Source organism: Eschrichtius robustus, chromosome 4 (assembly GCF_028021215.1).
Source record: "Eschrichtius robustus isolate mEscRob2 chromosome 4, mEscRob2.pri, whole genome shotgun sequence".
Lineage (NCBI taxonomy): Eukaryota > Metazoa > Chordata > Mammalia > Artiodactyla > Eschrichtiidae > Eschrichtius > Eschrichtius robustus.
The window spans coordinates 128,234,741-128,256,478 of record NC_090827.1 but is presented as its reverse complement, the minus strand read 5'-3'; positions in this window follow the sequence as shown (position 1 = coordinate 128,256,478).

The following is a 21,738-nucleotide window of genomic DNA, read 5'->3' as shown; positions in this document are numbered from 1 at the left end:
TTTCCTCAGCATAATAAAGGCTATATATGACAAACCCACAGCCAACATCGTCCTCAATGGTGAAAAACTGAAACCATTTCCACTAAGATCAGGAACAAAACACTAATTCTAAAAGATACATGCATCGCAATGTTTGCAGCAGCACTATTTATAATAGTCAAGACATGGAAGCAATCCAAGTGCCCATCAACAGACAATTGGCTTAAGAAGATTATATATATACATATATACACACACACACACACACACACACACACACACACACACAAATGGAATATTACTCAGCTATTAAAAATAATGATATATTGCCATTTGCAGCAACGTGAATGTACCTAGAGAATATCATGCTTAGTGAAATAAGTCAGAGAAAGGCAAATACTATATGATAACACTTATATATATAATCTAAAAAAGTAATATAAATAACTGTATATACAACAGAAACAAACCCACAGACATAGAAAACGAAATTATTGTTACCAAAGAAGAGAGGGAGGGAGGAAAGGAGGGAGGGATAGGAGTATGGGATTAACAGATACAAACTACTCTACATAAAATAGATAAGCAACAAGGATTTACTGTATAGCACAGGGAATTATACCCAGTATCTTATAATAACCTATAATGGAATATAATCTGCAAAAAAACTGAATCACTATGCAGTACTAACATAGATGCTGTAGCTAACACAGAATTTGTAAATCAATTATATTTCAACAAAAAAGAACCATGTGCCTATACTTAAAAAGCCTTTGTTGGGATAATCATGATCATATATATGATACGCAGAAAAACCATTCTTTTGTGATTTGTTGTCACTTTGATGAGAAAATAATAAACATTAAAAAGTCAAATAATAAATCAAGATGATAAAAAAGTAGTAGTAACTCAGTTTCTAATATTTTTTAAAGGAGTGAGCTAGTCAAGTCTAAGGAGACACCTCTAAACTAATGATGGCTTGAAAATCACAACACTACTAAAAATTTTAAATCATGTTCATGAATGAGATCATTTTGCTGTTTATATTGTCAAGTATTTTAATTCATGGTCCAGATAAGTAGGAAATGATTATAAGGGCTGGCACTTACAAAGTCAACAAAAATGAATTTATTTGAGTTACTTCAACATTGAGGTACATAACAGTGCTTTGTAATTACATAATCTTTATTTAAATTCTTATGTTTTTAATTAAGAATCATAAACATTGACATATTTTGGCATAGAGGTGGGAATCTATGTATAAGCAGGGTTTTAGAATAGGTCAGTCCATTTTGTACAAAAACTTGATATACTAATTGTATTCAAGTGTGGCTTTTGACTATTTTTTACTTTTTATAACTGTGGTGCGTTGAGCAGTGTTGTGATTCAATATTATTCTTGATCATATATTCCCCAAAATGAAGATTTCTTAGAAAAAAACTATATAGAAATAAAATACATTAAGTGTGTTTATCGTGAGAAGTGGAAAATGGACATATGTGGAGGACATTTCTGAGGAGTCTAATCAGTCCAGAGGTAATACAACCTTATCTGATTTGGTTGACAGATTCAACCATCCATTTGTACAAGAGCAAAAGAGTCTCTAATTGTTTTAAGAATACTTAACAATTTATGGTGCCATTGTCCTGGGGCAATCCATTTTCAGATCGATATCTGTGGCAGAGTCAAAGATTAGGAAGACAATGAGGGTAACAGAAGTGACTCTATTAATAGATAAAGCCCTGGAGCAATGATTGTAAGCCTAGAAACTGAGGAGATTGTGATTCTCACACAAAGAAGTATTAATTGCATCTTTTCAGGAAACTACCAAGAAAACTTTAATTAAAATATGCACTAAAAATGGAATTTCTTCTTCACCTATAAATATTAAATATATATTTTGCCTTATTTTCAATAATTTGATTATTATAAGTAGTATATATTAAAACATTATACTTTTTAAAATCTTTACCTCTTGCCTCACTCCAACAGAATATTCAATACATTTTCTTGTTTTTAAAATATATTGTTTAAAAATATTTCATGGGCTTTTTAAAGCAATACTATTTGCAAATCCAGTTAAAGTTATGTAGTTGAAACATAAAGAATCAGGGATCTGCGCCCCCCCCCCAAAAAAACTGTTCATGCACTGAAAATACTCTTCAGCTAGACCTTGGTCTGAAATAATTCAGTCAATTAGAAAATTAATATATAAATTCAATATCTAAGTTTCATCATCTTAAAATGATTTCTAAATACTTGTTTCAGGCACTTTAGGTAGATTTGTTTCTAGGAAAACTTTTCACAGCTAATGGTACTTGTTAAAAAAAAATTCAGACAATTTGAAAGACAATCAATAGAGAAAGGTAATTTAAATATATTGTTTGTCACGAATAGTGTATTTAAGTGTAATAACAGTTGAGAAAGGGATGGACTAAAATTTCATTCATTTGGAATAATAGTCAAATTATTTAATTAAGTTTCTTAAAAAGAAAATTGTTCTAAAATTTTCTAGGAAAAAAGTTTTTATTCTTCTGCTTTTAACACAGACAAATATATCTTCTTCTACATGACTGAATTTAAAGTTGATTTTAGTTTACTAGCTAATTTTTACTTAGGGAACATTTTGGTAACATTATTTCACAGATAGCCTAGATTGTATTTCAGTCAGTAAAGCCAAACTTTTCAAACATACAATCATTCAGATTCCACAGATTTATTTTAGGGGAAAAAAGTGGTGTGTTTTTCCAAAACAAATAAGTCAACTTAAAAAAAAAAAAAACAGTTTCCCTTCATTTTATATAAGTTAAAATTACTTTTTACAAGCATGGCTATGAAGCTTGTAATCTTCACTGAGAAATTTCATTAGGAGAAAATTAAAAGTGTTTTGAAGGAATTGTTTATCAATTACTGATTTAGAAGAACTCAAGTAAAAAACTGAAATAGGTATTGTATTATACAAGCATACAAATAATGAATAAAAACTTTTTCTCAAAACATATCTGAGAAAGAACACACAAATCAGTAAAAGCTATATTCACTTTTTACCTGCCTTTGTACTTGTTGATTTCCCTCTTTTCTGTTGAAGCATGAAAATTCTAGCAGGTAAACTACGTAAGAATGAGGGAAAGTTTTCATTTTCAACAGTTGTCTACTGAGTTGTTTTTCATCCATAATGTGACTTTATATGGGTTTCTGATCCAGCGCAATGGCTGTCAAAATGACTGATGAGGCTGATGCTTAGAAATGTTTAAGAGTTTGGGTCCCTGGGTATTTGGACAAAAGAGCAATGAAAAGTTTAGTAAAAGTTATTGGTCAATATCCTGATGGGTCTAGAAGCATGTATTGGAAAATACAAGCAGAAAACATTCATATCTGAATTGGTGATACCTTGACTATTTCACAGTGAGTTATAGTTGGATCACTTTCACATACTCAGTCCACTGATATCTAATGATCACACAGTAAAAGTTCTGGGCATCAAAGCACCCATCATGTTCTTTACCTCTACCATCATGTGCTTCATAATTGACTGTAAAGGTAGGTTTAAATTCATATAAATCTCAGTTACTCCTAGAAATGTGTTAGTCATATTCTTGCATAAACTTCCCTTTCTTTATTTGTGTGACTAATAATATGCAGAAAAGGTGCTGCCTTTCTCTAATAACTCCATATTCAACTCTGTGTAATAACATTAATAAACTGTGGTATCAGATCAACCAGGGATCAATCGTTTACTGCCAATTACCAATTTAGTCTTTGTTTTTTATCTTTAAATAATGCTAATATGGGAGCATAGTGCCCATGGTTGCTATGGACATTTCAAGGCATTAAATCATTATACAGATAGTAGGGGCTTAACATATTTAATTACTTCCCCCTCTCCTTTCCTTTCTGTTGAAGAGATAGTAAGTTTGAGGAAAAATATCAATGGTTAGGAAAAAGTAGTAGTCCGTCAATGTAGATTGCTAAAAGTACTGTAAAACAATAGCTGTCCTATGAATTACTCAACTTGTTCATCATTTACCTAGTACAACAGCTGGAAAGCTAAGAATCAAAAAAGATGAAAAAAGGAACAAGAAACAATAGAAACGTTCATAATATTCTAAATGAGTAATTTAATAATTAAACTTTAATATTCAAATTTTTAATTTAAAAATTAAAAATAAATAATTACACTCAACCTTCACTTTTTAAATCTGGGCAGATTTCCAAATTTGATTATTAAAGAAATGTCATAATTCTACACAGTCAAATAGCACAGTTACAGTTTACAAACATGTGATTTTTGTGCTTTTTCTATGAGATTCTTAACGTGTTTAGCTGCTTTTATATTTTGGTCTGGCAATCACTAGTATATAATTTCATGGGGGGCAGAGATTTTCGTCTGTTCATTAATGTATCCAAAATGTATAGAACGATTTCAATATAGAAGTAGGATTTCAGAAAATATTTTTTTAAATGAATGAATGACTTAAAAAATTAATGAATGAGTAATCCAGATAATATTCAACAACCATCTGTATTTTGGCAGTCCATTAAAGCCCAAATGGGAGTTGACCCTAAAGAGATAGATATTATTAACGCTTTTTTACATATAATAGAACAGAGTCTCAGAGTTAAATTAACTTTCTAAAGTTGTATAGCTAATAAGCAGTACAGTCAAAATAAAATTCCTGGCCATTTGACTTCAGCTCTTAACTTTACCCCAGAAGCATTCATTGGTGCTTAAGATTTCAGATGAATATAAATTAATTTGGGGGAGGCTGCATCATTAACATTGATACAAAATATTTACACAAAATATTTCCAATGAAATTATCTTTAGAGAAATGAGAAAAGTATGGTCATATGTAACAGTTAAAAAATAGTAGTTCATCCAGATATTATTAACACAGTATTATTCAGAAAATATTACAATATACAGAACATTAAATAAAATTTGAGATTTATATTAGCAACTCTGTATCAAAATCTGCTTGGAATTGCTAATGCCAAAAATCCCTAAGAATTGTCTTAAGCTTTTACTTAAAAAAAATAAACTATCTTTATCCACAATAACAAGGATACATTTTACTTTATTTTGAGATCTCTGACAGGAAGAACAAAGTGAGATAATGCTATTTTGACCCACCTCCTAGAGTAACGAAAATAAAAACAAAAATAAACAAATGGGACCTAATGAAAGTGAACATTTATTCTTGCCTGCCAAACTAATTTCATCTGTTGGTTTTCTGTATATCTCAATATAGTGCCCCAAACAACTTCCAACATTTGGTAACTAGGTTTATTTGGATGATCTGTGCAAACAGTCTGGTGTTTCTTTCTGCTCACTGAAAAATGTGTGCTGTTTCTGAGCTTACGAGTAAAACCATGTTCTTGTTGCCAATTTAATAAAATTAAAGCAATAATACATTTGTTAGGTCACTTTTTTTTTCTACTCATATCACACTCCAGCCTCCCTTCTGTAGTAATTTTTAAATGTCTATTATATTTATAATGTAAGTTCCATGAAGGCGGGGAGAGGGTCTACCTTACCTACTACCCAAAATATATCACAGTGCCTTTAAGGTAACAAAGTCTGAGTAAATACTTAAAAAAAATTCAAAAAGGCAGTTTTGTGATATTTAATAGCATCTAAAATAGTGGCAAATATTTAATACAAATATTATTTCCCTATATGACTGTGGATATATTGAGGGAGTATTAAAATACATCATTTTAGTATTTGGTACTTCTAATAATTGTTTTTCCTATACATCAATGAAAATAAATATTTTCTATTTTCACTGACAGTTTAAATTTTTATAAAATGGAGCTCAAGAATTTTATGATTCATGCAATGTTTTTCCTATGTGTCTGATACCCAGTGCTTGAGGTTGATGGCCTGTCCTTTAACATTTAAGATGACTGAGTTTTGGATTCTGTCGGCATTGATCAATCAGTCTGTCCCCAGGCCATCAAGGAGTATGTGACCTTCTGCTAAGTTTTTATGTTGGTCAAAGGTCTCTATGGTTCTTTAAGAGGCTGCCTTTTAACAAATATCATGTAATGCTTAGGCAAAGGAAAAATGTGATCTTAAATATACAGAAGTGTTATATTCAACAAAAGGGGATGAGGGTGAATAGCTAAAAGTTAAGTTATGTGACAGTAACAAGTCAGGTCAATTTTTCACTTGAGTGACTCCAACAAGTTCTAAATATTGAATTACTTGGAACATACAGCTCACCTCAAAATGTTTTTTAATTTCCTTACTTGAAAAATATCCAATAGTATAGAGTAGAATAGAATAAAAACCTGGTAATTCTAAGAAAATGTGACTACAGTAGATGAATTTTAATTCTCATATTTATTATTAATTTGCTTAATTTTGAAAGACTCTCTGTCAATATAAAATTCCTCACACATGCATAGTAGGCAACAACTTGAACAAATGTTGGTGGAAACATGAGATTCCAAACCATTACAGCTCTAATGTGTGTGCGTGTGTGTGTGTTCTCCATGAAGAATAATACATTGAATGGCAGGGATCTAAACCAAGCATGCAAGCATGTAAGATAACTGCAGTAAATTCAATGTTTATTTCTTATGGATTGTGAGTCATTCAGTTTCCTTTGTTTAACCTTAGGTGATATAACTTTCCTTAGCATCAGTAGGGATTAAAAAGTTTTGCACATGCCTCTAGGAAAACCTAGAAACTTAGATTTCTGAAAACAGTTCAAAATCAGAAGCACAGACAAATAAATGTACTTTATAATAGTTTTTGCATTTCTGATCTTGTATGAAATATTATAAGTACAAGAAGTCGTGTTATTTTATAAGTGTACTAAATTCATAGAAATTTGAAAACATATATGTGATACTATTATCACCAAATTAGTCACTGTGGGTAGCATTTGATTTGGAATTTAAATATTTTTTGGTTGAGCTATTTGGATCAGCTGCTAAAAATAATAGTTGTAAAGAAGTATAGTCTACCCTCCTTATCCTAGGTTTCCCCATCTTTGGATTTAACCAACTTCAGATAAAAAAATGTTAGAAAATAAAGAACAGTCCAGAAAGTCTCATAAAGAAAAATTTGCCCTGGAGAGTATTTATATAGCATTTACATTGTACTTACCACTATTTATATAGCATTTACATTGTACTTACTATATAAGTAATCTAGTGATGATTTAAAGTATGTGGAGATATGAGTAGGTTACATGCAAATACTACATCATTTTATATAAGGGACTTGAGCATCTGTGGATTTTGGTATCCACAGGATATCCTGGAACCAATCGCTTGGGGATACCGAGGGAAAACTGTATATGCCAGAACTGAAGGGTGCTAGTATTTAGTGATCCTTTTTAACATTTCATTTCAATTTATGTGAAAAAAATCAGAAAAATAATTATCTGAGGTCTATTAATTAACGTATATCCAGTTAGACACATTAAAATAGCCTATAAGGACTAGAATTTTAACATTTCTTTCCAGCATTGAAAGTATATCCAATAATAAAATCAAGATTTCAATAGATTGGCACTAGTATGCTAAGAAAACTGATGGAACCAAGTGAGCTTTTGGTTTCTCTTTTTAAGACAGGAAGAATTTAGGTAGGACAAGGAAAAGACTTTGTCTTGTCTAGATTTAGAAACCAGCATAAAGAAAGTCCCCCCAAAAGGACTTTTTATTTATCTCAATAATTTTTCCCTTTACCTATCTTGAGTCCTGTTGCTACTTAGACTATCTTTTTGTTGGCCTTTTTCAATGTATATCAGATATTTGCCTCAGTCTCCTCTTTCAAAAGTTCATCAATGGTTTTTTCTTTTTAATTATTTCAACATACCAGTTTAAGCTCTCCCAAATATGCATGTTATTTAACCATGTATTATTCAATCCATGTATTTGATGCTATTATTTGCCAGGAATTATTCTGGGTTCTGGAGGCATTAAGAATAAAACATATTCCCTGCCAAAAGTGCAATCAATGTCTCAAATGAGAACTGTGGGTATGAATTGAGAATTATAATGCAGTAAGTATTAGAAATGGTTATAAGGAATGATGGTATTACACAGTCCTATGCACATTACCACACTTCTTGGTTAAACTTCTGATATTGCCCTTAATTTACAGAAAGAGATAGTTTATTTTTACTCCACAAGATGAATTTCTTAAAACCTCATCAAGAAAATCATACCCATAATTGTGCTATCCAGCAATTTCTTTACCTCAGCTTATTTATCACTGGAAATTGACAAGGTTCATCTCTTCAGGTACATCTTATTTGTTTTGTTTTACTTGGATTTGTTCTTATGATTCAGGTTATTCTCCTATAGTCATTTTTGCTCAAGCTAATCATTATGTTATGACCACCTTCAAAAGAGTTTTCATTATTTTGTTTAGAGTAATTACTTTTCTTCCATTTAATTTTTTAAAGTAAGACTTTCTTTTTTAGAGAACTTTTAGGTTCACAGCAAAATTAAGGAGAAGGTACAGAGATTGCCCATATACCTCTTCCCACACATGCAGAGCCTCACCTATTACCTATATCTCACACCAGAGTGGTAAATTTTTTATAATTGATGAACCTACATTGACACATCATAATCACCCAAAGTCTATAGTTTACATTAGGTTTCACTCTTGGTGCTGTACATTCTACGGGTTTGTCATAGAATGTATGTCATACATACAACAAAGGTATGATGTGTATTGATCAATCATTAAAGTATCATACAGAGTATTTTCACTGACCTAAAAGTCCACTATGCTCCACTTTTTATCTCCCCACTATCCCAAAGTAAATAAGGATATTTATTTTAATTATGTTTAGTTAGATGAAGAAAACAATAGCAAAGATCAATTAAAGTAAAAGCTGGTTCTTCGAAAAGATAAACAAAATTGATAAACCTTCAGCCAGACTCATCAAGAAAAAAAGGGAGAGGGCTCAAATCAATAAAATTAGAAATGAAAAAGGAGAAGTTACAACTGACACCACAGAAATACAAAGGATCGTAAGAGACTACTACAAGAAACTATACACCAATAAAATGAACAACCTAGAAGAAATGGACAAATTCTTAGAAAGGTACAACTTTATAAGACTGAAGCAGGAAGAAGTAGAAAATGTGAATAGAAAAATCACAGGTAGTGAAATAGAAATAGTGATTAAAAAAATTCAAACAAACAAAAGTCCAGAACCAGACTGCTTCACAGGCAAATTCTAACAAACATTTTGAGGAGAGTTAACACCTATTCTTCTGAAAATCTTCCAAAATATTAGAAGGAACACTCCCAAGCTCATTCTATGAGGCCACCATCACCCTAATACCAAAAACAGACAAAGATACCACCAGAAAAGAAAATTAGAAGCCAATATCACTGATGAACAGATGCAAAAATCCTCAATAAAATATTAGTAAACCAAATTCAGCAACACATTAAAAGGATCATACACCATGATTGATCAAGTGGGATTTATCCCAGGGATGCAAGGATTCTTCAGTATACACAAATCAATCAATGTGATACACCATATCAACAAATTAAGGAATAAAAACCATATGATCATCTCAATAGATGCAGAAAAAGCTTTTGACAAAATACAACACCCATTTATGATAAAAACTCTCCAGAAAGTGGGCATACAGGGAACCTACCTCAACATAATAAAGGCCATATATGACAAACCCATAGCAAACATCATTCTCAGTGATGAAAAACTGAAAGCGTTTCCTCTAAGATCAGGAACAAGACAAGGAGGTCCACTCTCACCGCTTTTATTCAACATAGTTTTGGAAGTCCTATCTATGGCAACGAGAAGAAAAAGAAATAAAAGGAATCCAAATTGGAAAAGAAGAAGTAAAACTGTCACTGTTTGCAGATGACATGATACTATACATAGAAAATCCAAAGATGCTACCAGAAAACTACTAGAGCTCATCAATGGATCTGGTAAAGTTGCAGGATACAAAATTAATGCACAGAAATCTCTTGCATTTCTATATACTAACAACAAAAGATCAGAAAGAGAAATTAAGGAAACAATTCCATTTACCATCATATCAAAGCGAATAAAATACCTAGAAATAAACCTACTTAAGGAGGCAAAATATCTGTACTCAGAAAACTGTAAGATGCTGATGAAAGAAATCAAAGATGACACAGACAGATGGAGAGATATACCATGGTCTTGGATTGAAAAAAATCAATATTGTGAAAATGACTATACTACCCAAAGCAATCTGCAGATTCAATGTAATCCCTATCAAGCTACCAATGGCATTTTTCACAGAACTAGAACAAACAACTTTACAATTTGTATAGAAACACAAAAGACTCTGAATAGCCAAAGCAATCTTGAGAAAGAAGATCGGAGCTGGAGGAATCAGGTGCCCTGATTTCAGAATATACTACAAAGCTACAGTCATCAAAACAGTATGTCACTGCCACAAAAACAGAAATATACATCAATGGAACAGGATAGAAAGTCCAGAGATAGATCCATGCACCTATGGCCACCTAGTCTATAACAAAGGAGGCAAGAATATACAATGGGGAAAACACAGTCTCTTCAATAAGTGGTGCTGGGAAAACTGGACAGCTACATGTAAAAGAATGAAATTAGAACACTCTCTAACACCATACACAAAAATAAACTCAAAATGGATTCGAGACCTAAATGTAAGGCTGGTTACTATAAAACTCTTAGAGGAAAACATAGGTAGAACACTGTTTAACATAAATCACAGCAAGATCTTTTTCGATATACCACTTGGAGTAATGAAAATAAAAACAAACAAATTGGACCTAATTAAACTTAAAAGCTTTGGCACAGCAAAGGAAACCATAAACAAAGAGAAAAAACCCTCAGAATGGGAGAAAATATTTGCAATAAAGCAACTGACAAGGGATTAATCTCAAAAATACACAAACAGCTCATGCAGCTCAATATCAAAAAAGCAAACAACCCAATCAATAAATGGGTGGAAGATCTAAATAAACATTTCTCCAAGAAGACATACAGATGGCCAAAAAACACATGAAAAGATGCCCAACATCACTAATTATTAGAGAAATGCAAATCAAAACTACAATGAGGTATCACCTCACACCAGTCAGAATGGCCTTCATCAAAAATCTACAAACAATAAATGCTGGAGAGGGTGTGGAGAAAAGGGAACCCTCTTACACTGTTGGTGGGTATGTAAACTGGTATAGACACTATGGAGAACAGTATGGGGGTGCCTTAAAAAACTAAAAATAGAGCTACCATATAATCCAGCAATCCCACTCCTGGGTATATATCTGGAGAAAACCATAATTCAAAGAGATACATGCACCCCAATGTTCATTGCAGCACTATTTACAATAGCCAGGACATGGAAACAACCTAACTATCCATCAACAAAGGAATGAATAACGAAGATGTTGTACATATATACAATGGAATATTACTTAGTCATTAAAACGAAGGAAATAATGCCATTTGCAGCAACATGGATGGACTTAGAGATCGTCACACTGAGTGAAGTAAATCAGACAGAGTAAGACAAATATCATATGATATCCCTTCTATGTGGAATCTAAAAAACATGGTACAGATGAACTTATTTAGAAAAGAGAAATAGAGTCACAGATGTAGAAACAAACTTATGGTTACCAGGGGGGGAAAAGGGAGGGAGGGATAAATTGGGAGACTGGGATTGACATATACAAACTACTACATGTAAAATAGATAACTAATAGGGATCTACTATATAGCACAAGGAACTCTACTCAATACTCTGTAATGACCTATATGGGAAAAGAATCTAAAAAAGAATGGATATATGTATATGTATCACTTTGCTATACAGCAGAAAGTAACACAAGATTATAAATCAACTATACTCCAATAAAAAAATAAAATTAAGTTAAATTAAATTAAATATGTAAATCAGTTTTTCGTGGAATCAAACAAATCAATTACCCATTCATAAGAATGAGATATATGTTCTATTAAAACATACTAAATATTATTTTATCAAGTGCACTTCAGCATGCTTAAACCAGTCAGGATTCTGCAAGGATACATCCATGTGAAAAATGAGTGTCTATGTCTGTGTACACTCACAATAAATTTGAACTCCAAATAATAGTTTTTGGAAAAATCTTATCCCCTTGTGAAATTATAGGAAACCTTGAATAAACATTTCTAGGTGCTAGTAAATTATGTTCTGTTCAGAAAAAAAGATATTAGTGTTAAAATAAATAAAAATGGAGCCATTAAGATGCCTTAGGGGGAGGAAGAACCAAACCTAAAATGAAACTCCTATCAGGAAAAAAAGTAATTTAGCTTCATGAACAGCTGCACCTCAGAGATTCAGGCATATGAGGGATTAAAATTAAAGTGGATGATTTAAATATGCCTTAGAAGCTCTTATTATTAGAGCTTCTGTTTACTATACATCAAGAAACAATTAAGCATCCAGTTTAAAACAAAGTTTATAATTCTTGTTTAATGGATTTTGTTACCTCAGGCAAAACAATGCTGTGAATATGATTAGAATGTGCCCTGTCTTTGTGAAATCAATAAAACCTCTCTAAAATTAGTTAGGTTCCAAAGACTCCTCAGCAGGTTTGGCAGTGCTGTGTCTATAAAATCCCAAGTAAACCATCTGTCATTATTTCCACACACAAATTTCATTAGATGTCATCCCCATCTCAGCATTAAAGTCAGCTAAACAATCAAAGTAAAAGGTCACATTTTAACAGTATGTACTCAGACCAAAACATGCTTCAAAATCTTAACAGAATTACATCAAAATTCAGTTATAAAAAAGATCAAAAAACATATATATGTGCAAATTCAAGATGATAATGACAACATTCTATAGTGAATTTTAAAGAGAGGGATGAATCAATTACAAAAATTGGGAAAATACAGAAGAATAATGATACCTATTAGATGTATTTCTGAAAGGTATTAATCCTTTACTTATTATGAAATCTGATATCTAGATTTTTAAAATAAAAGAATGGACAAAGTTCTGACTTTGGAAGTAAATTTTGATTCCCACTAGAATTTCAAGAATCTGTCATATACATATTTACAAACAATGTCTTAAAATTTTCTTAATTCATTTAAGCTTTTTAAAAATTTAATCTTCTTTCACCAGTGTTAAAAAAATGTAGTATCATTATTTATGTTGCTGTTTGAATATATGTATATATAGATTTTTGATTGCATGAAAGCTTTCACACTGTGTTCTCACTATTTTATAATTTATATAACAAAAGCAATGTGGAATTCAACTTTTATACATATCAATTTTATGGAATTAATACATTTTGTAAATTTCCATTTTTAAACCTATGGAAAACTACATATATCCTTTAGAAAAATGTCGATTTTAACCCTCAGCGTATCTCATGAAAATCAATACCTAAATTAACCTACCACCTTTATAGATATTCATGACTAATCACTTAACTATTTCTCTTGACTATAAATATAATTACTAAGATTAACTTAGGATTTGTCTTAGCTTCGGCTTCTATAACAAATTACCACAGACTACATGGTTTGAACAGCAGAAATTTATTTCTCACAGTTCTGGAGACTGGGAGTGCTAGATCAGGGTGCCAGCATGGTCAGCTTCCAGTGAGAGCCCTCTTCCTGATTATGTCCTCACTCAACCTTTCAAAAAGAGGGAGAATTCTTGTGCCTCTTCCTCTTTTTATGAGGGCATGAATCCCATCATGGGGGTTCCACCTTCACGACCTAATCTAATCTTAATTACTTTCCAAAGTCTCCACCTCCAAATATCACCTTGGGGATTAGAGTTTCTACATGTGAATTTTGGAGGGACACAAACATTCAATCCAAACTAGTGTCAAATAATTTATTTAATCACTTATAATAATTTATTTTACCATCTATTTTAAAATATACATATATATATACACACACACACACACACACACACACATATATGGGTGTGAACATGTGCTTATTATCTGATGTAATTTTTGTAATTTTTCTGAATCCAATTGCTTACAAAATAAACGAATATATGACCATCTGTTTTGTAACTACTCGAGGTCTATCACAGAATTATTTTTATCATTCTTAACCAGAAATGGAGACAAACATATTGAATTACTATTACTCTGCTGAATGCTTTAGCATTGCTATGTACATGATAAATTTAAATGATTTATTGAATACTCACTATTATAAGAATTTTATATGGACTGTAACATTTAACACTCACAACAATCCTGGTTTAGGTTCTATTAGCTCTCTTATTTTACAGATAAAGAAACTGAAGCACAGAAGATTATAAGCAATTTGCCCAAGAAAGCACAGCCAGTAAGTAGTCAAATCCAAGATGCAAACCTGACCGTTCTGACCCCAGTGTTTATGATCTATCTCATGACATTCTGCCTTGTGATATCCTAACCCACCTCACTACATCCTGAAAACTACAAAAGTCATGAATATGTAAACTGCTAGCAAAGGTGAAACAATATCATATTAGCTCACAGACCCCTGTGGCCTGCGTCACTGCAGGCTGAAAACCATTTCCAGAACTGTGTTTTTTTTCTACTTTTTCCTTCCCTCAGACTCCTTCCATTTTCTACTATTTTCAAAACTCCATAGATGCTGGAAAGACTCTTACTTTATATGTGATTATAGTTTAATAAAATAAACGTGGAGAGAGTACAATTCACCTTTACACTTTTTCGATTACTAGCTTAGGATTAAATTTACCATTTAAACAAAATTGAGGATAATATACTAGAAGTTTTAGGATTGCAAATAAGGATTAGTTGTGATTTCATAATATAAAACCAGAAATTGTATTTCAACTTAAGTACCATTATTTATCTGATTCCATGCATAGAATGCATAAGGAACACCCTATTACTCATCAAGATATTAGTCTACTTGTATTTTCAATTTGTTCTTTTATTATTAAAAAGACCAAGAAAATGCATTTGAAATTTTAAAAAGTAATTTTAAATTATGTAAATAGTGGGATTAGTGCTCTCATTTTCCATTGTTTCTCCCAGTTGCCTACTTGTCCTGAAGAGGCTATAAGACTAAAAATCACATATCTCAGAGTTCTTACTGGCAAATTGCTTTAAACAAGTGAGAGGCACTCATGTGAGATTTTGATGGTCTAGTAGCCTTCTCCTTAGTTGTGTTCTGTCCACAAACACACTGGTGGAGAACTTGTGAAGACCTAGGATCTTAGGGAACAACATTCCAGGGGCTAGACGCTAGCAGGAGGGGGGACAGGCCAAGAGGCAGTTGCAAGGAGATCCCTGTGAGTCTCTTTAGTCCCCTCCCCATAGCAGAGTCAGAAGCAGCAGCTCCTCCATCAGGCACTGTCATGACATCTTGGAGTCATTCTTGGAGACCTCACTTAGAGCTAACTTCTCCCTTCAGCAATTAATTCCCAAACTTAAATAATTTTCTGTTTAAAATATCAAGAAAACCTTTTTCTGCAATGGAATCCTAAAGATGCCAAACGATAAACAATGGTCCAATGTTCATGCTAACACAGAAAAAAAAAACTTTTTAACATAGAAATAGATGCCATAAAATATATATAATGGGTTATATAGTGTTCATTTTGTTTTCTACCTCAGACCTTTAAGCCATGAAATAGATAATTTATAGAAGAGCCTATTATTTGGATTAAATTTTAAAATACTTTAGAAGTAGTTTTTCAAAATAAAATTCCATTTGAAATTAATTAGTGCAGCTACTTGAACAATTTGAATATGTACCTGCTTAAATAGTTGGCATTATTAACTAGCACGATTTCTTCTAACAAAATAAATGTATAATCTTCAAATCGAATTTCCTTTCAGGTCTTGTTCAAAACAAATAGACAAATATTCACATTTCATTGACACTTGTCAAATGACAGATTAATTTCAATCACAACAAAACATTTATGTTTCTTAGGAAATCACCAAGAATAAACAAGATACTCTTAATATCCATGTTCAATGGTAAGTTGGCATACTCAGATAGTATAACATATTACTGCCCGCATCTAAAATTTATCCTGCTATTGTGTAATTTACTCATATCCCAAATGACTGGATGTTGGAATACCCACTAATAAGTATGTCAGTATGTGTAGAAGTCTATCTTTCTGGAGCATGCTTAGAAAGTTTATTAAGAATTTTGTGCTGTTTCCAATAAAATGTCAGCCACGAACATTTATTTATTGGGATTTCTGAACACGAAGAATATATTCAATAGGTTCTTTTCCTGGCATTTTGTGGGTCCTTTTATTACAAAAAAAGTGTGGTAAAACATATATATGCACGTAAAAAATGTAAATATGACCTAATTATGGTCAATAAGAAATTCTTCTTGGTAATAAAGTAGAATCTTATATTCCCCATCCTCCCATTTTTTTTCACCCCCATCCACTTGTTCCTCACCAGCCCATAATGGTATACAATGAAGTGTGCTATCATGAGTTCCTCTAAATAGTTTGGTGTTTCACTTCACTGAAAAACTGAAAAAACAATCATTCTGACAACAGAAACATAAGAGAATAAAAGGAAATAAAAAGTATATACATCAAGAAGGTAGAAATTGTCTTTGTTCTCAGGTGGCATGATTACCTATGTGTAAAATTCCAAAGAATCAACAAGAGCAACCAAAAAAATTTTTTTTAGTAACTAATAAGTGATTACAGAAAGGTGACAGGATACAGGGGCGTTGTGCAATAGTCTATTGCTTTCTTATATACCAGCAATCAACAATTTTAAATTTAAAATTAAAAACATCATACCATTTACAATAGAACCAAAGCAAACCAAACCAAAACCAAAAATCCCCAAAAGATGTATAATGCAGAAAACTATAAAACTCAATGAAAGAAATCAAATAAAATTTAAATAAGTGGAAAAACATACCATGTTCTTGGACCAGAAGATACAACATAGTAAAGATGTCAATTTCCCCAAATAAAAGTGACATTAACAGAACCACAACAAAAAACCTTAACATAATCATTTATTTTCTACTGGACAGAAAATTAGCCATCTTAGACTTTTTCAATCATAGTACTTCTTTTAGACACTTTATTTTTGTATTTAGAAATGTGGTTTATATTTTCTCTACAGGACAAGGAGGAATTCTGTGTGTGTGTGTATGTGTTGTGTGTGTGTGTGTTCATATATAGCTCTCTAATACAAAATCTTAGGTAGAAAAAAATTTCTCTCTTTGACCTACGGTGGGACTTTTCTTATTAGCCTAAGAAAAACTTTTGAACACTAATGTAATTTTCTTTTTAACACTGTCCATCATTCCATACATGCAACCTTACTTTCTGCAGGATTATTTATTGCTGCTCCAACTTTTCTCCTTATGCAGATAAATGGCATAACTTTCCCCCACTCCCTGTCCATGGGGTCTTCATATGCAGTGTCTATGGCAGCTGTGACGTCTTCAGTTAACTGAAGAGCCTCGAAGAAGATGGACAGTGCAGCAAGCCCTTAGTGTGGTCATAATACAAAGACTATGATAAGGATATTTTAGAGAGCATATTTATTTTAAGTCAAGTTTCTGGGTTCAATCTCAACAGTGTCACACACTTTTAACAATAAAGAATATCTTGACATTTTCTTCTTGGGTACATAGTGTCATCTGTCATAATGGGAATCTAGTGATTTCAAAAGTAGATGCTGCAAAGCAGAGGCTGAAATGTTCTGTCTCAAACAAATCTCAGTGAAAAGAAGTAAAGATCAAGTAGTTTCAAACTAAAATGAAATTCTCTTGCAATATTTAAGATAAATGGAGATACGTTGACTAGGAGTGTATGAAGTTGATTTGTTAGTAGAAATAAATAGCATACTAGTAAACTATATGCTTTGTAGAGTCTCTTTCAATCTCAGATAATAATCTGGTCTATAAATTCAAATGAATATGGATAATTTTGAGATGGATATTTTAAACCTAGAAGATAGCATTCCTGCCTATTTAATTCATTTTCAGAAAGACTATGCATAGTATTGTATTTGTAGTTCACTACTTATTTTTTGGATGAATATGGGAAGATTACATAATTGCTAGTGCTTCAATTTCATTACCCATAGATTGGGTATAACCATGCTAGCCTCAAATTATTTGAACAAAATTGAATGAGATAATCCATTATAAGGAATTTAGAAAGTACATGTTATATAAATACTCAATAAATTTGAGTTATTTTTATTATAAATCAAAATATATTACCCATAATAATTACAGTGGAATAGTTTATATGTTAAAAATTTTCAATTGCTAATTGGCAAAATCTCATATGGTGTGTGTGACTCCTTGTGTTGAATATGAGCTGTTATTGTCATACGTCACATTTAGGTCTAAGTTTCCAAAATATACAGCCTTTCTATGATTTTATATATATATATATGTATATCAATAAAATCTGGGGCTTTAGAAGATGGAAGCAATAGAACAGGACTCAAGCATCCCATTCTTCCAATACTTTTCTCCCTAGTGTTGTTATACAAAGAAGACATATAAGGTTCTAAACTTAGCAGATTAAGAGATGAGTTTACAGGTTCAAATGCCATGAACAGAACATCACTAATAAAAGAAAGATAAAAAGAAAGGAATTCCATTCAGCTAATAGATATCAAGCTGAGTAAAACTGTCCCTCAAGCACAGGTAGAGCAGTGGAGTTTGCAGATGATTCCTTGAGTGCTCTGTGCAAGAGCAGCTGGGCTACATTCTCATTCTCTCTGAAGCTCTGCTTCCAGGCTAGTGCCATATGGATTGTGTATTAGGTACGGTTTTGTCTGGAACACTGCCAGATGTCATTGCCCAGAGAATTCATGAGTCTTTATAGCAGAATTCTGTGGATAGAATTCTTTAAGGAACTGAGAATGATTTTTAAAATTATTTCTGAATAAACAAATATGTAATAGGAATACATTGGTGCCAGCAGACCAGTTTTTGTTATTTTTTTGGTTTGGTTTAGTGTGTTCAACCATCCTATTTTGGGAATTGTATAATAAGTATTTAATAGGACTGCATTCCATTGATAATTGAAAAATATTCCAGATTAGCAACATCAGTTGCAAAAGACATTATGTGTTTATAGTCTGGAAAGTGATAGAGCCAAAAGGCATTGATTCTGGCATGTTGTACAATAGCCCACAACCATATGTTAAGGATCTGATGCAGAGATCAATACATGACTTGCCTGGGGCAGTCCAAGGCTTTCCCTCCATTTAGACATAGGGTGGCTAGATTGCTGATGTTATTAAACAATAATCAAGGTCTTTTGGGCAGCTTTATTTTATAACATAGTGTGCAAAGAGTTTCTTTCAAAGAATTTTTGCTGATCAACTTTGTTTTTTAGTTGTTGTTTCAGCTCTTGCAATTCTATTATAAACAGTTCTAGGGTTGTGTCCTTTGAGACTCCCAGCTGAGTCTAATAATGGGCATGTGCTGACTGGTCTAAAATCTAGCAGTAGTAAATGTGACAGTTCTTAAAACATCAATAAATATTTATGACATATTATTTCAATGCAGTTAGAAAAGTATGCTATGACCTTTCCTTTGAAAAGCTGTTTATTGGTTGCTTTAAACAACTTTTATAGATTTTGAGATTGTTTCAAATGTATCTATGTTTGTTGATGGAAAATTTTCTTCATGACTGCACATAAAACTATCAATTCTCTATTTCAATTCGAAGATAAGTTTCTGACTCCTAAAAATTGATCAGCTAAAATAATTTTATGTTTACCATTGTGACAACCTGAAACATAAATAGTTTTTCATCAATTAAAAAACTTCTCATAAAACAGAATTTTTTTGTTCTGAATAAAAGAAAAAACAAAAGCTTAATGTAAGTGGGTAAAAGTGGTGCTCACTTCATGGTATGATGTGAGAGCTTAATGAGTTTTATTTTGCCCTCTGCTCTAAGTGGGGGTTAGTAACATGACTCTTAAGAGTGTAGCATACGATAACTCTTGAAGTCCCTTCCCTAATTATCTGTTCTTCAAGACACTTTCTCTCCTGTTGCTACTTTCAGTGTTTACATTATGAGATCCTAGATCAAGTCATCATGTAAAAATAAATGTTTGTGAGAAAAGATAGTGTTGTGGAACATAGGCAAAATAAATTGCTAGAAGACACATTGGTTAACTTAACATGCAATACGAAAAAGTAAATCAGCAGTTGTGTGTTAATAAATGATAATCAAAGGAAAAATGAAGCTGCCCACTATGTACAAAATTATGTCATGAGTGAATCACCTGTTTAATATTTATTATGCCTTCAATATTCATTAACAATACTATAACCCCTAGAGTTAAGAAACTGTAACATAAGTACACAGAAAGCATGTTTTCTTTCTGGTGTAGGGCAGGCACGGATAATTAAATAGGTAACTAGCTAAATCATCTCTTTTTTTCTTCCTTCCCTTTCTTTTCTGCATTCTTCCTTCCTTTCCTCTCTCCCTCCCTCCCTCCCTCCCTCCCTTCCTTCCTTCCTTTCTCTCTCTCTTACTTTCACTATACATTAATGATCCTCATAGTATATTTAAAAATTTTATATCTGAACAACAACAAATCCAATTGTAGCAATTTGGAGTGGCAATCAGAAGCAGAGATAATGAAGGTCCTTCTCTTTACCATTCATGATTCCAAGCGATTATATTTAAAGCAAGTTACCTGTAAGGTAGTATATTTTTCTTTTCCATGTTTGCTTATTTCTATCACATTTCTGGATCTCTCTTCACAGTCTTATTTTATAGTTTTGGGTACCCTATCAATCTCAGTGAAAAGTTATGTAGATCATGAAATTATTATATGAGGTGTTTTATTCAAAACATCAAAGACCATTAAGCACAGACCATGGATATGGCAATTTCAACATTAACTTACTACTCCAAACCTAGTTAGGTTGATAGCGAATAAAATTTGTTATCTTGGGGGAATAAGTAGTAAGAAATTAGTTGGTGATATTTACCCTGTTCTTAGTGACAGAGAGCAGAAAGCTAAAGAACATTTTGTGAAGACCCAAAGAGATATAAAGATATAAGACAATTGACAAAAATGTCTGCCTCACATAAGTCAAAAGTTAAATGGGCATGGAAATATGTTGACTTTTATCAGGGAATGCTAACTCAAATTTTGGGTAAAATTTGAATACATAAACATATGTAATTATATATAATATTTATTATATAATTTTGAATACATAAATATATAATTATATTACATATAATTATATAAAGGTATATAAATATATATAGATTTGAATATATATTCAAATAATTTAGTCACTGGAAAATAAAATGCTGTAAATATTGCAAAAGATATAAAATACTACCTGCTGGGTTGCTAGGTTCAGGAATTGGATTTTTTATATTAATACTATTGACTTAGTAAGGCTGGGATTATTTATAAAGTAATTATTTATTTTGGGGTGTCAAGGCAAAATTGCATTAGACAAAGTTAAACAGGCATGAAAAACTTTATTCAAGGCTATTGCAACAGAGGAGAGATGTCAGAACTCAGCCTGAGCTCTACTCCACTGAAACAAAAGACAGTAGTTTTTTTTGGGCTGGAAGGAGGAGGAGACCTCAGACCACTGGTGTTTGCTGACTGATTTTTTCCAGAGGAAAAACAAAATTTCTATTACCTTCATGACAGCAGGTAATTTTACAATTTGGAGCAAGGTGTCCACTGAAGTTAAGCTGCTACTTTCCCACAGAAACTGGGACAGAGGGGGCACCACC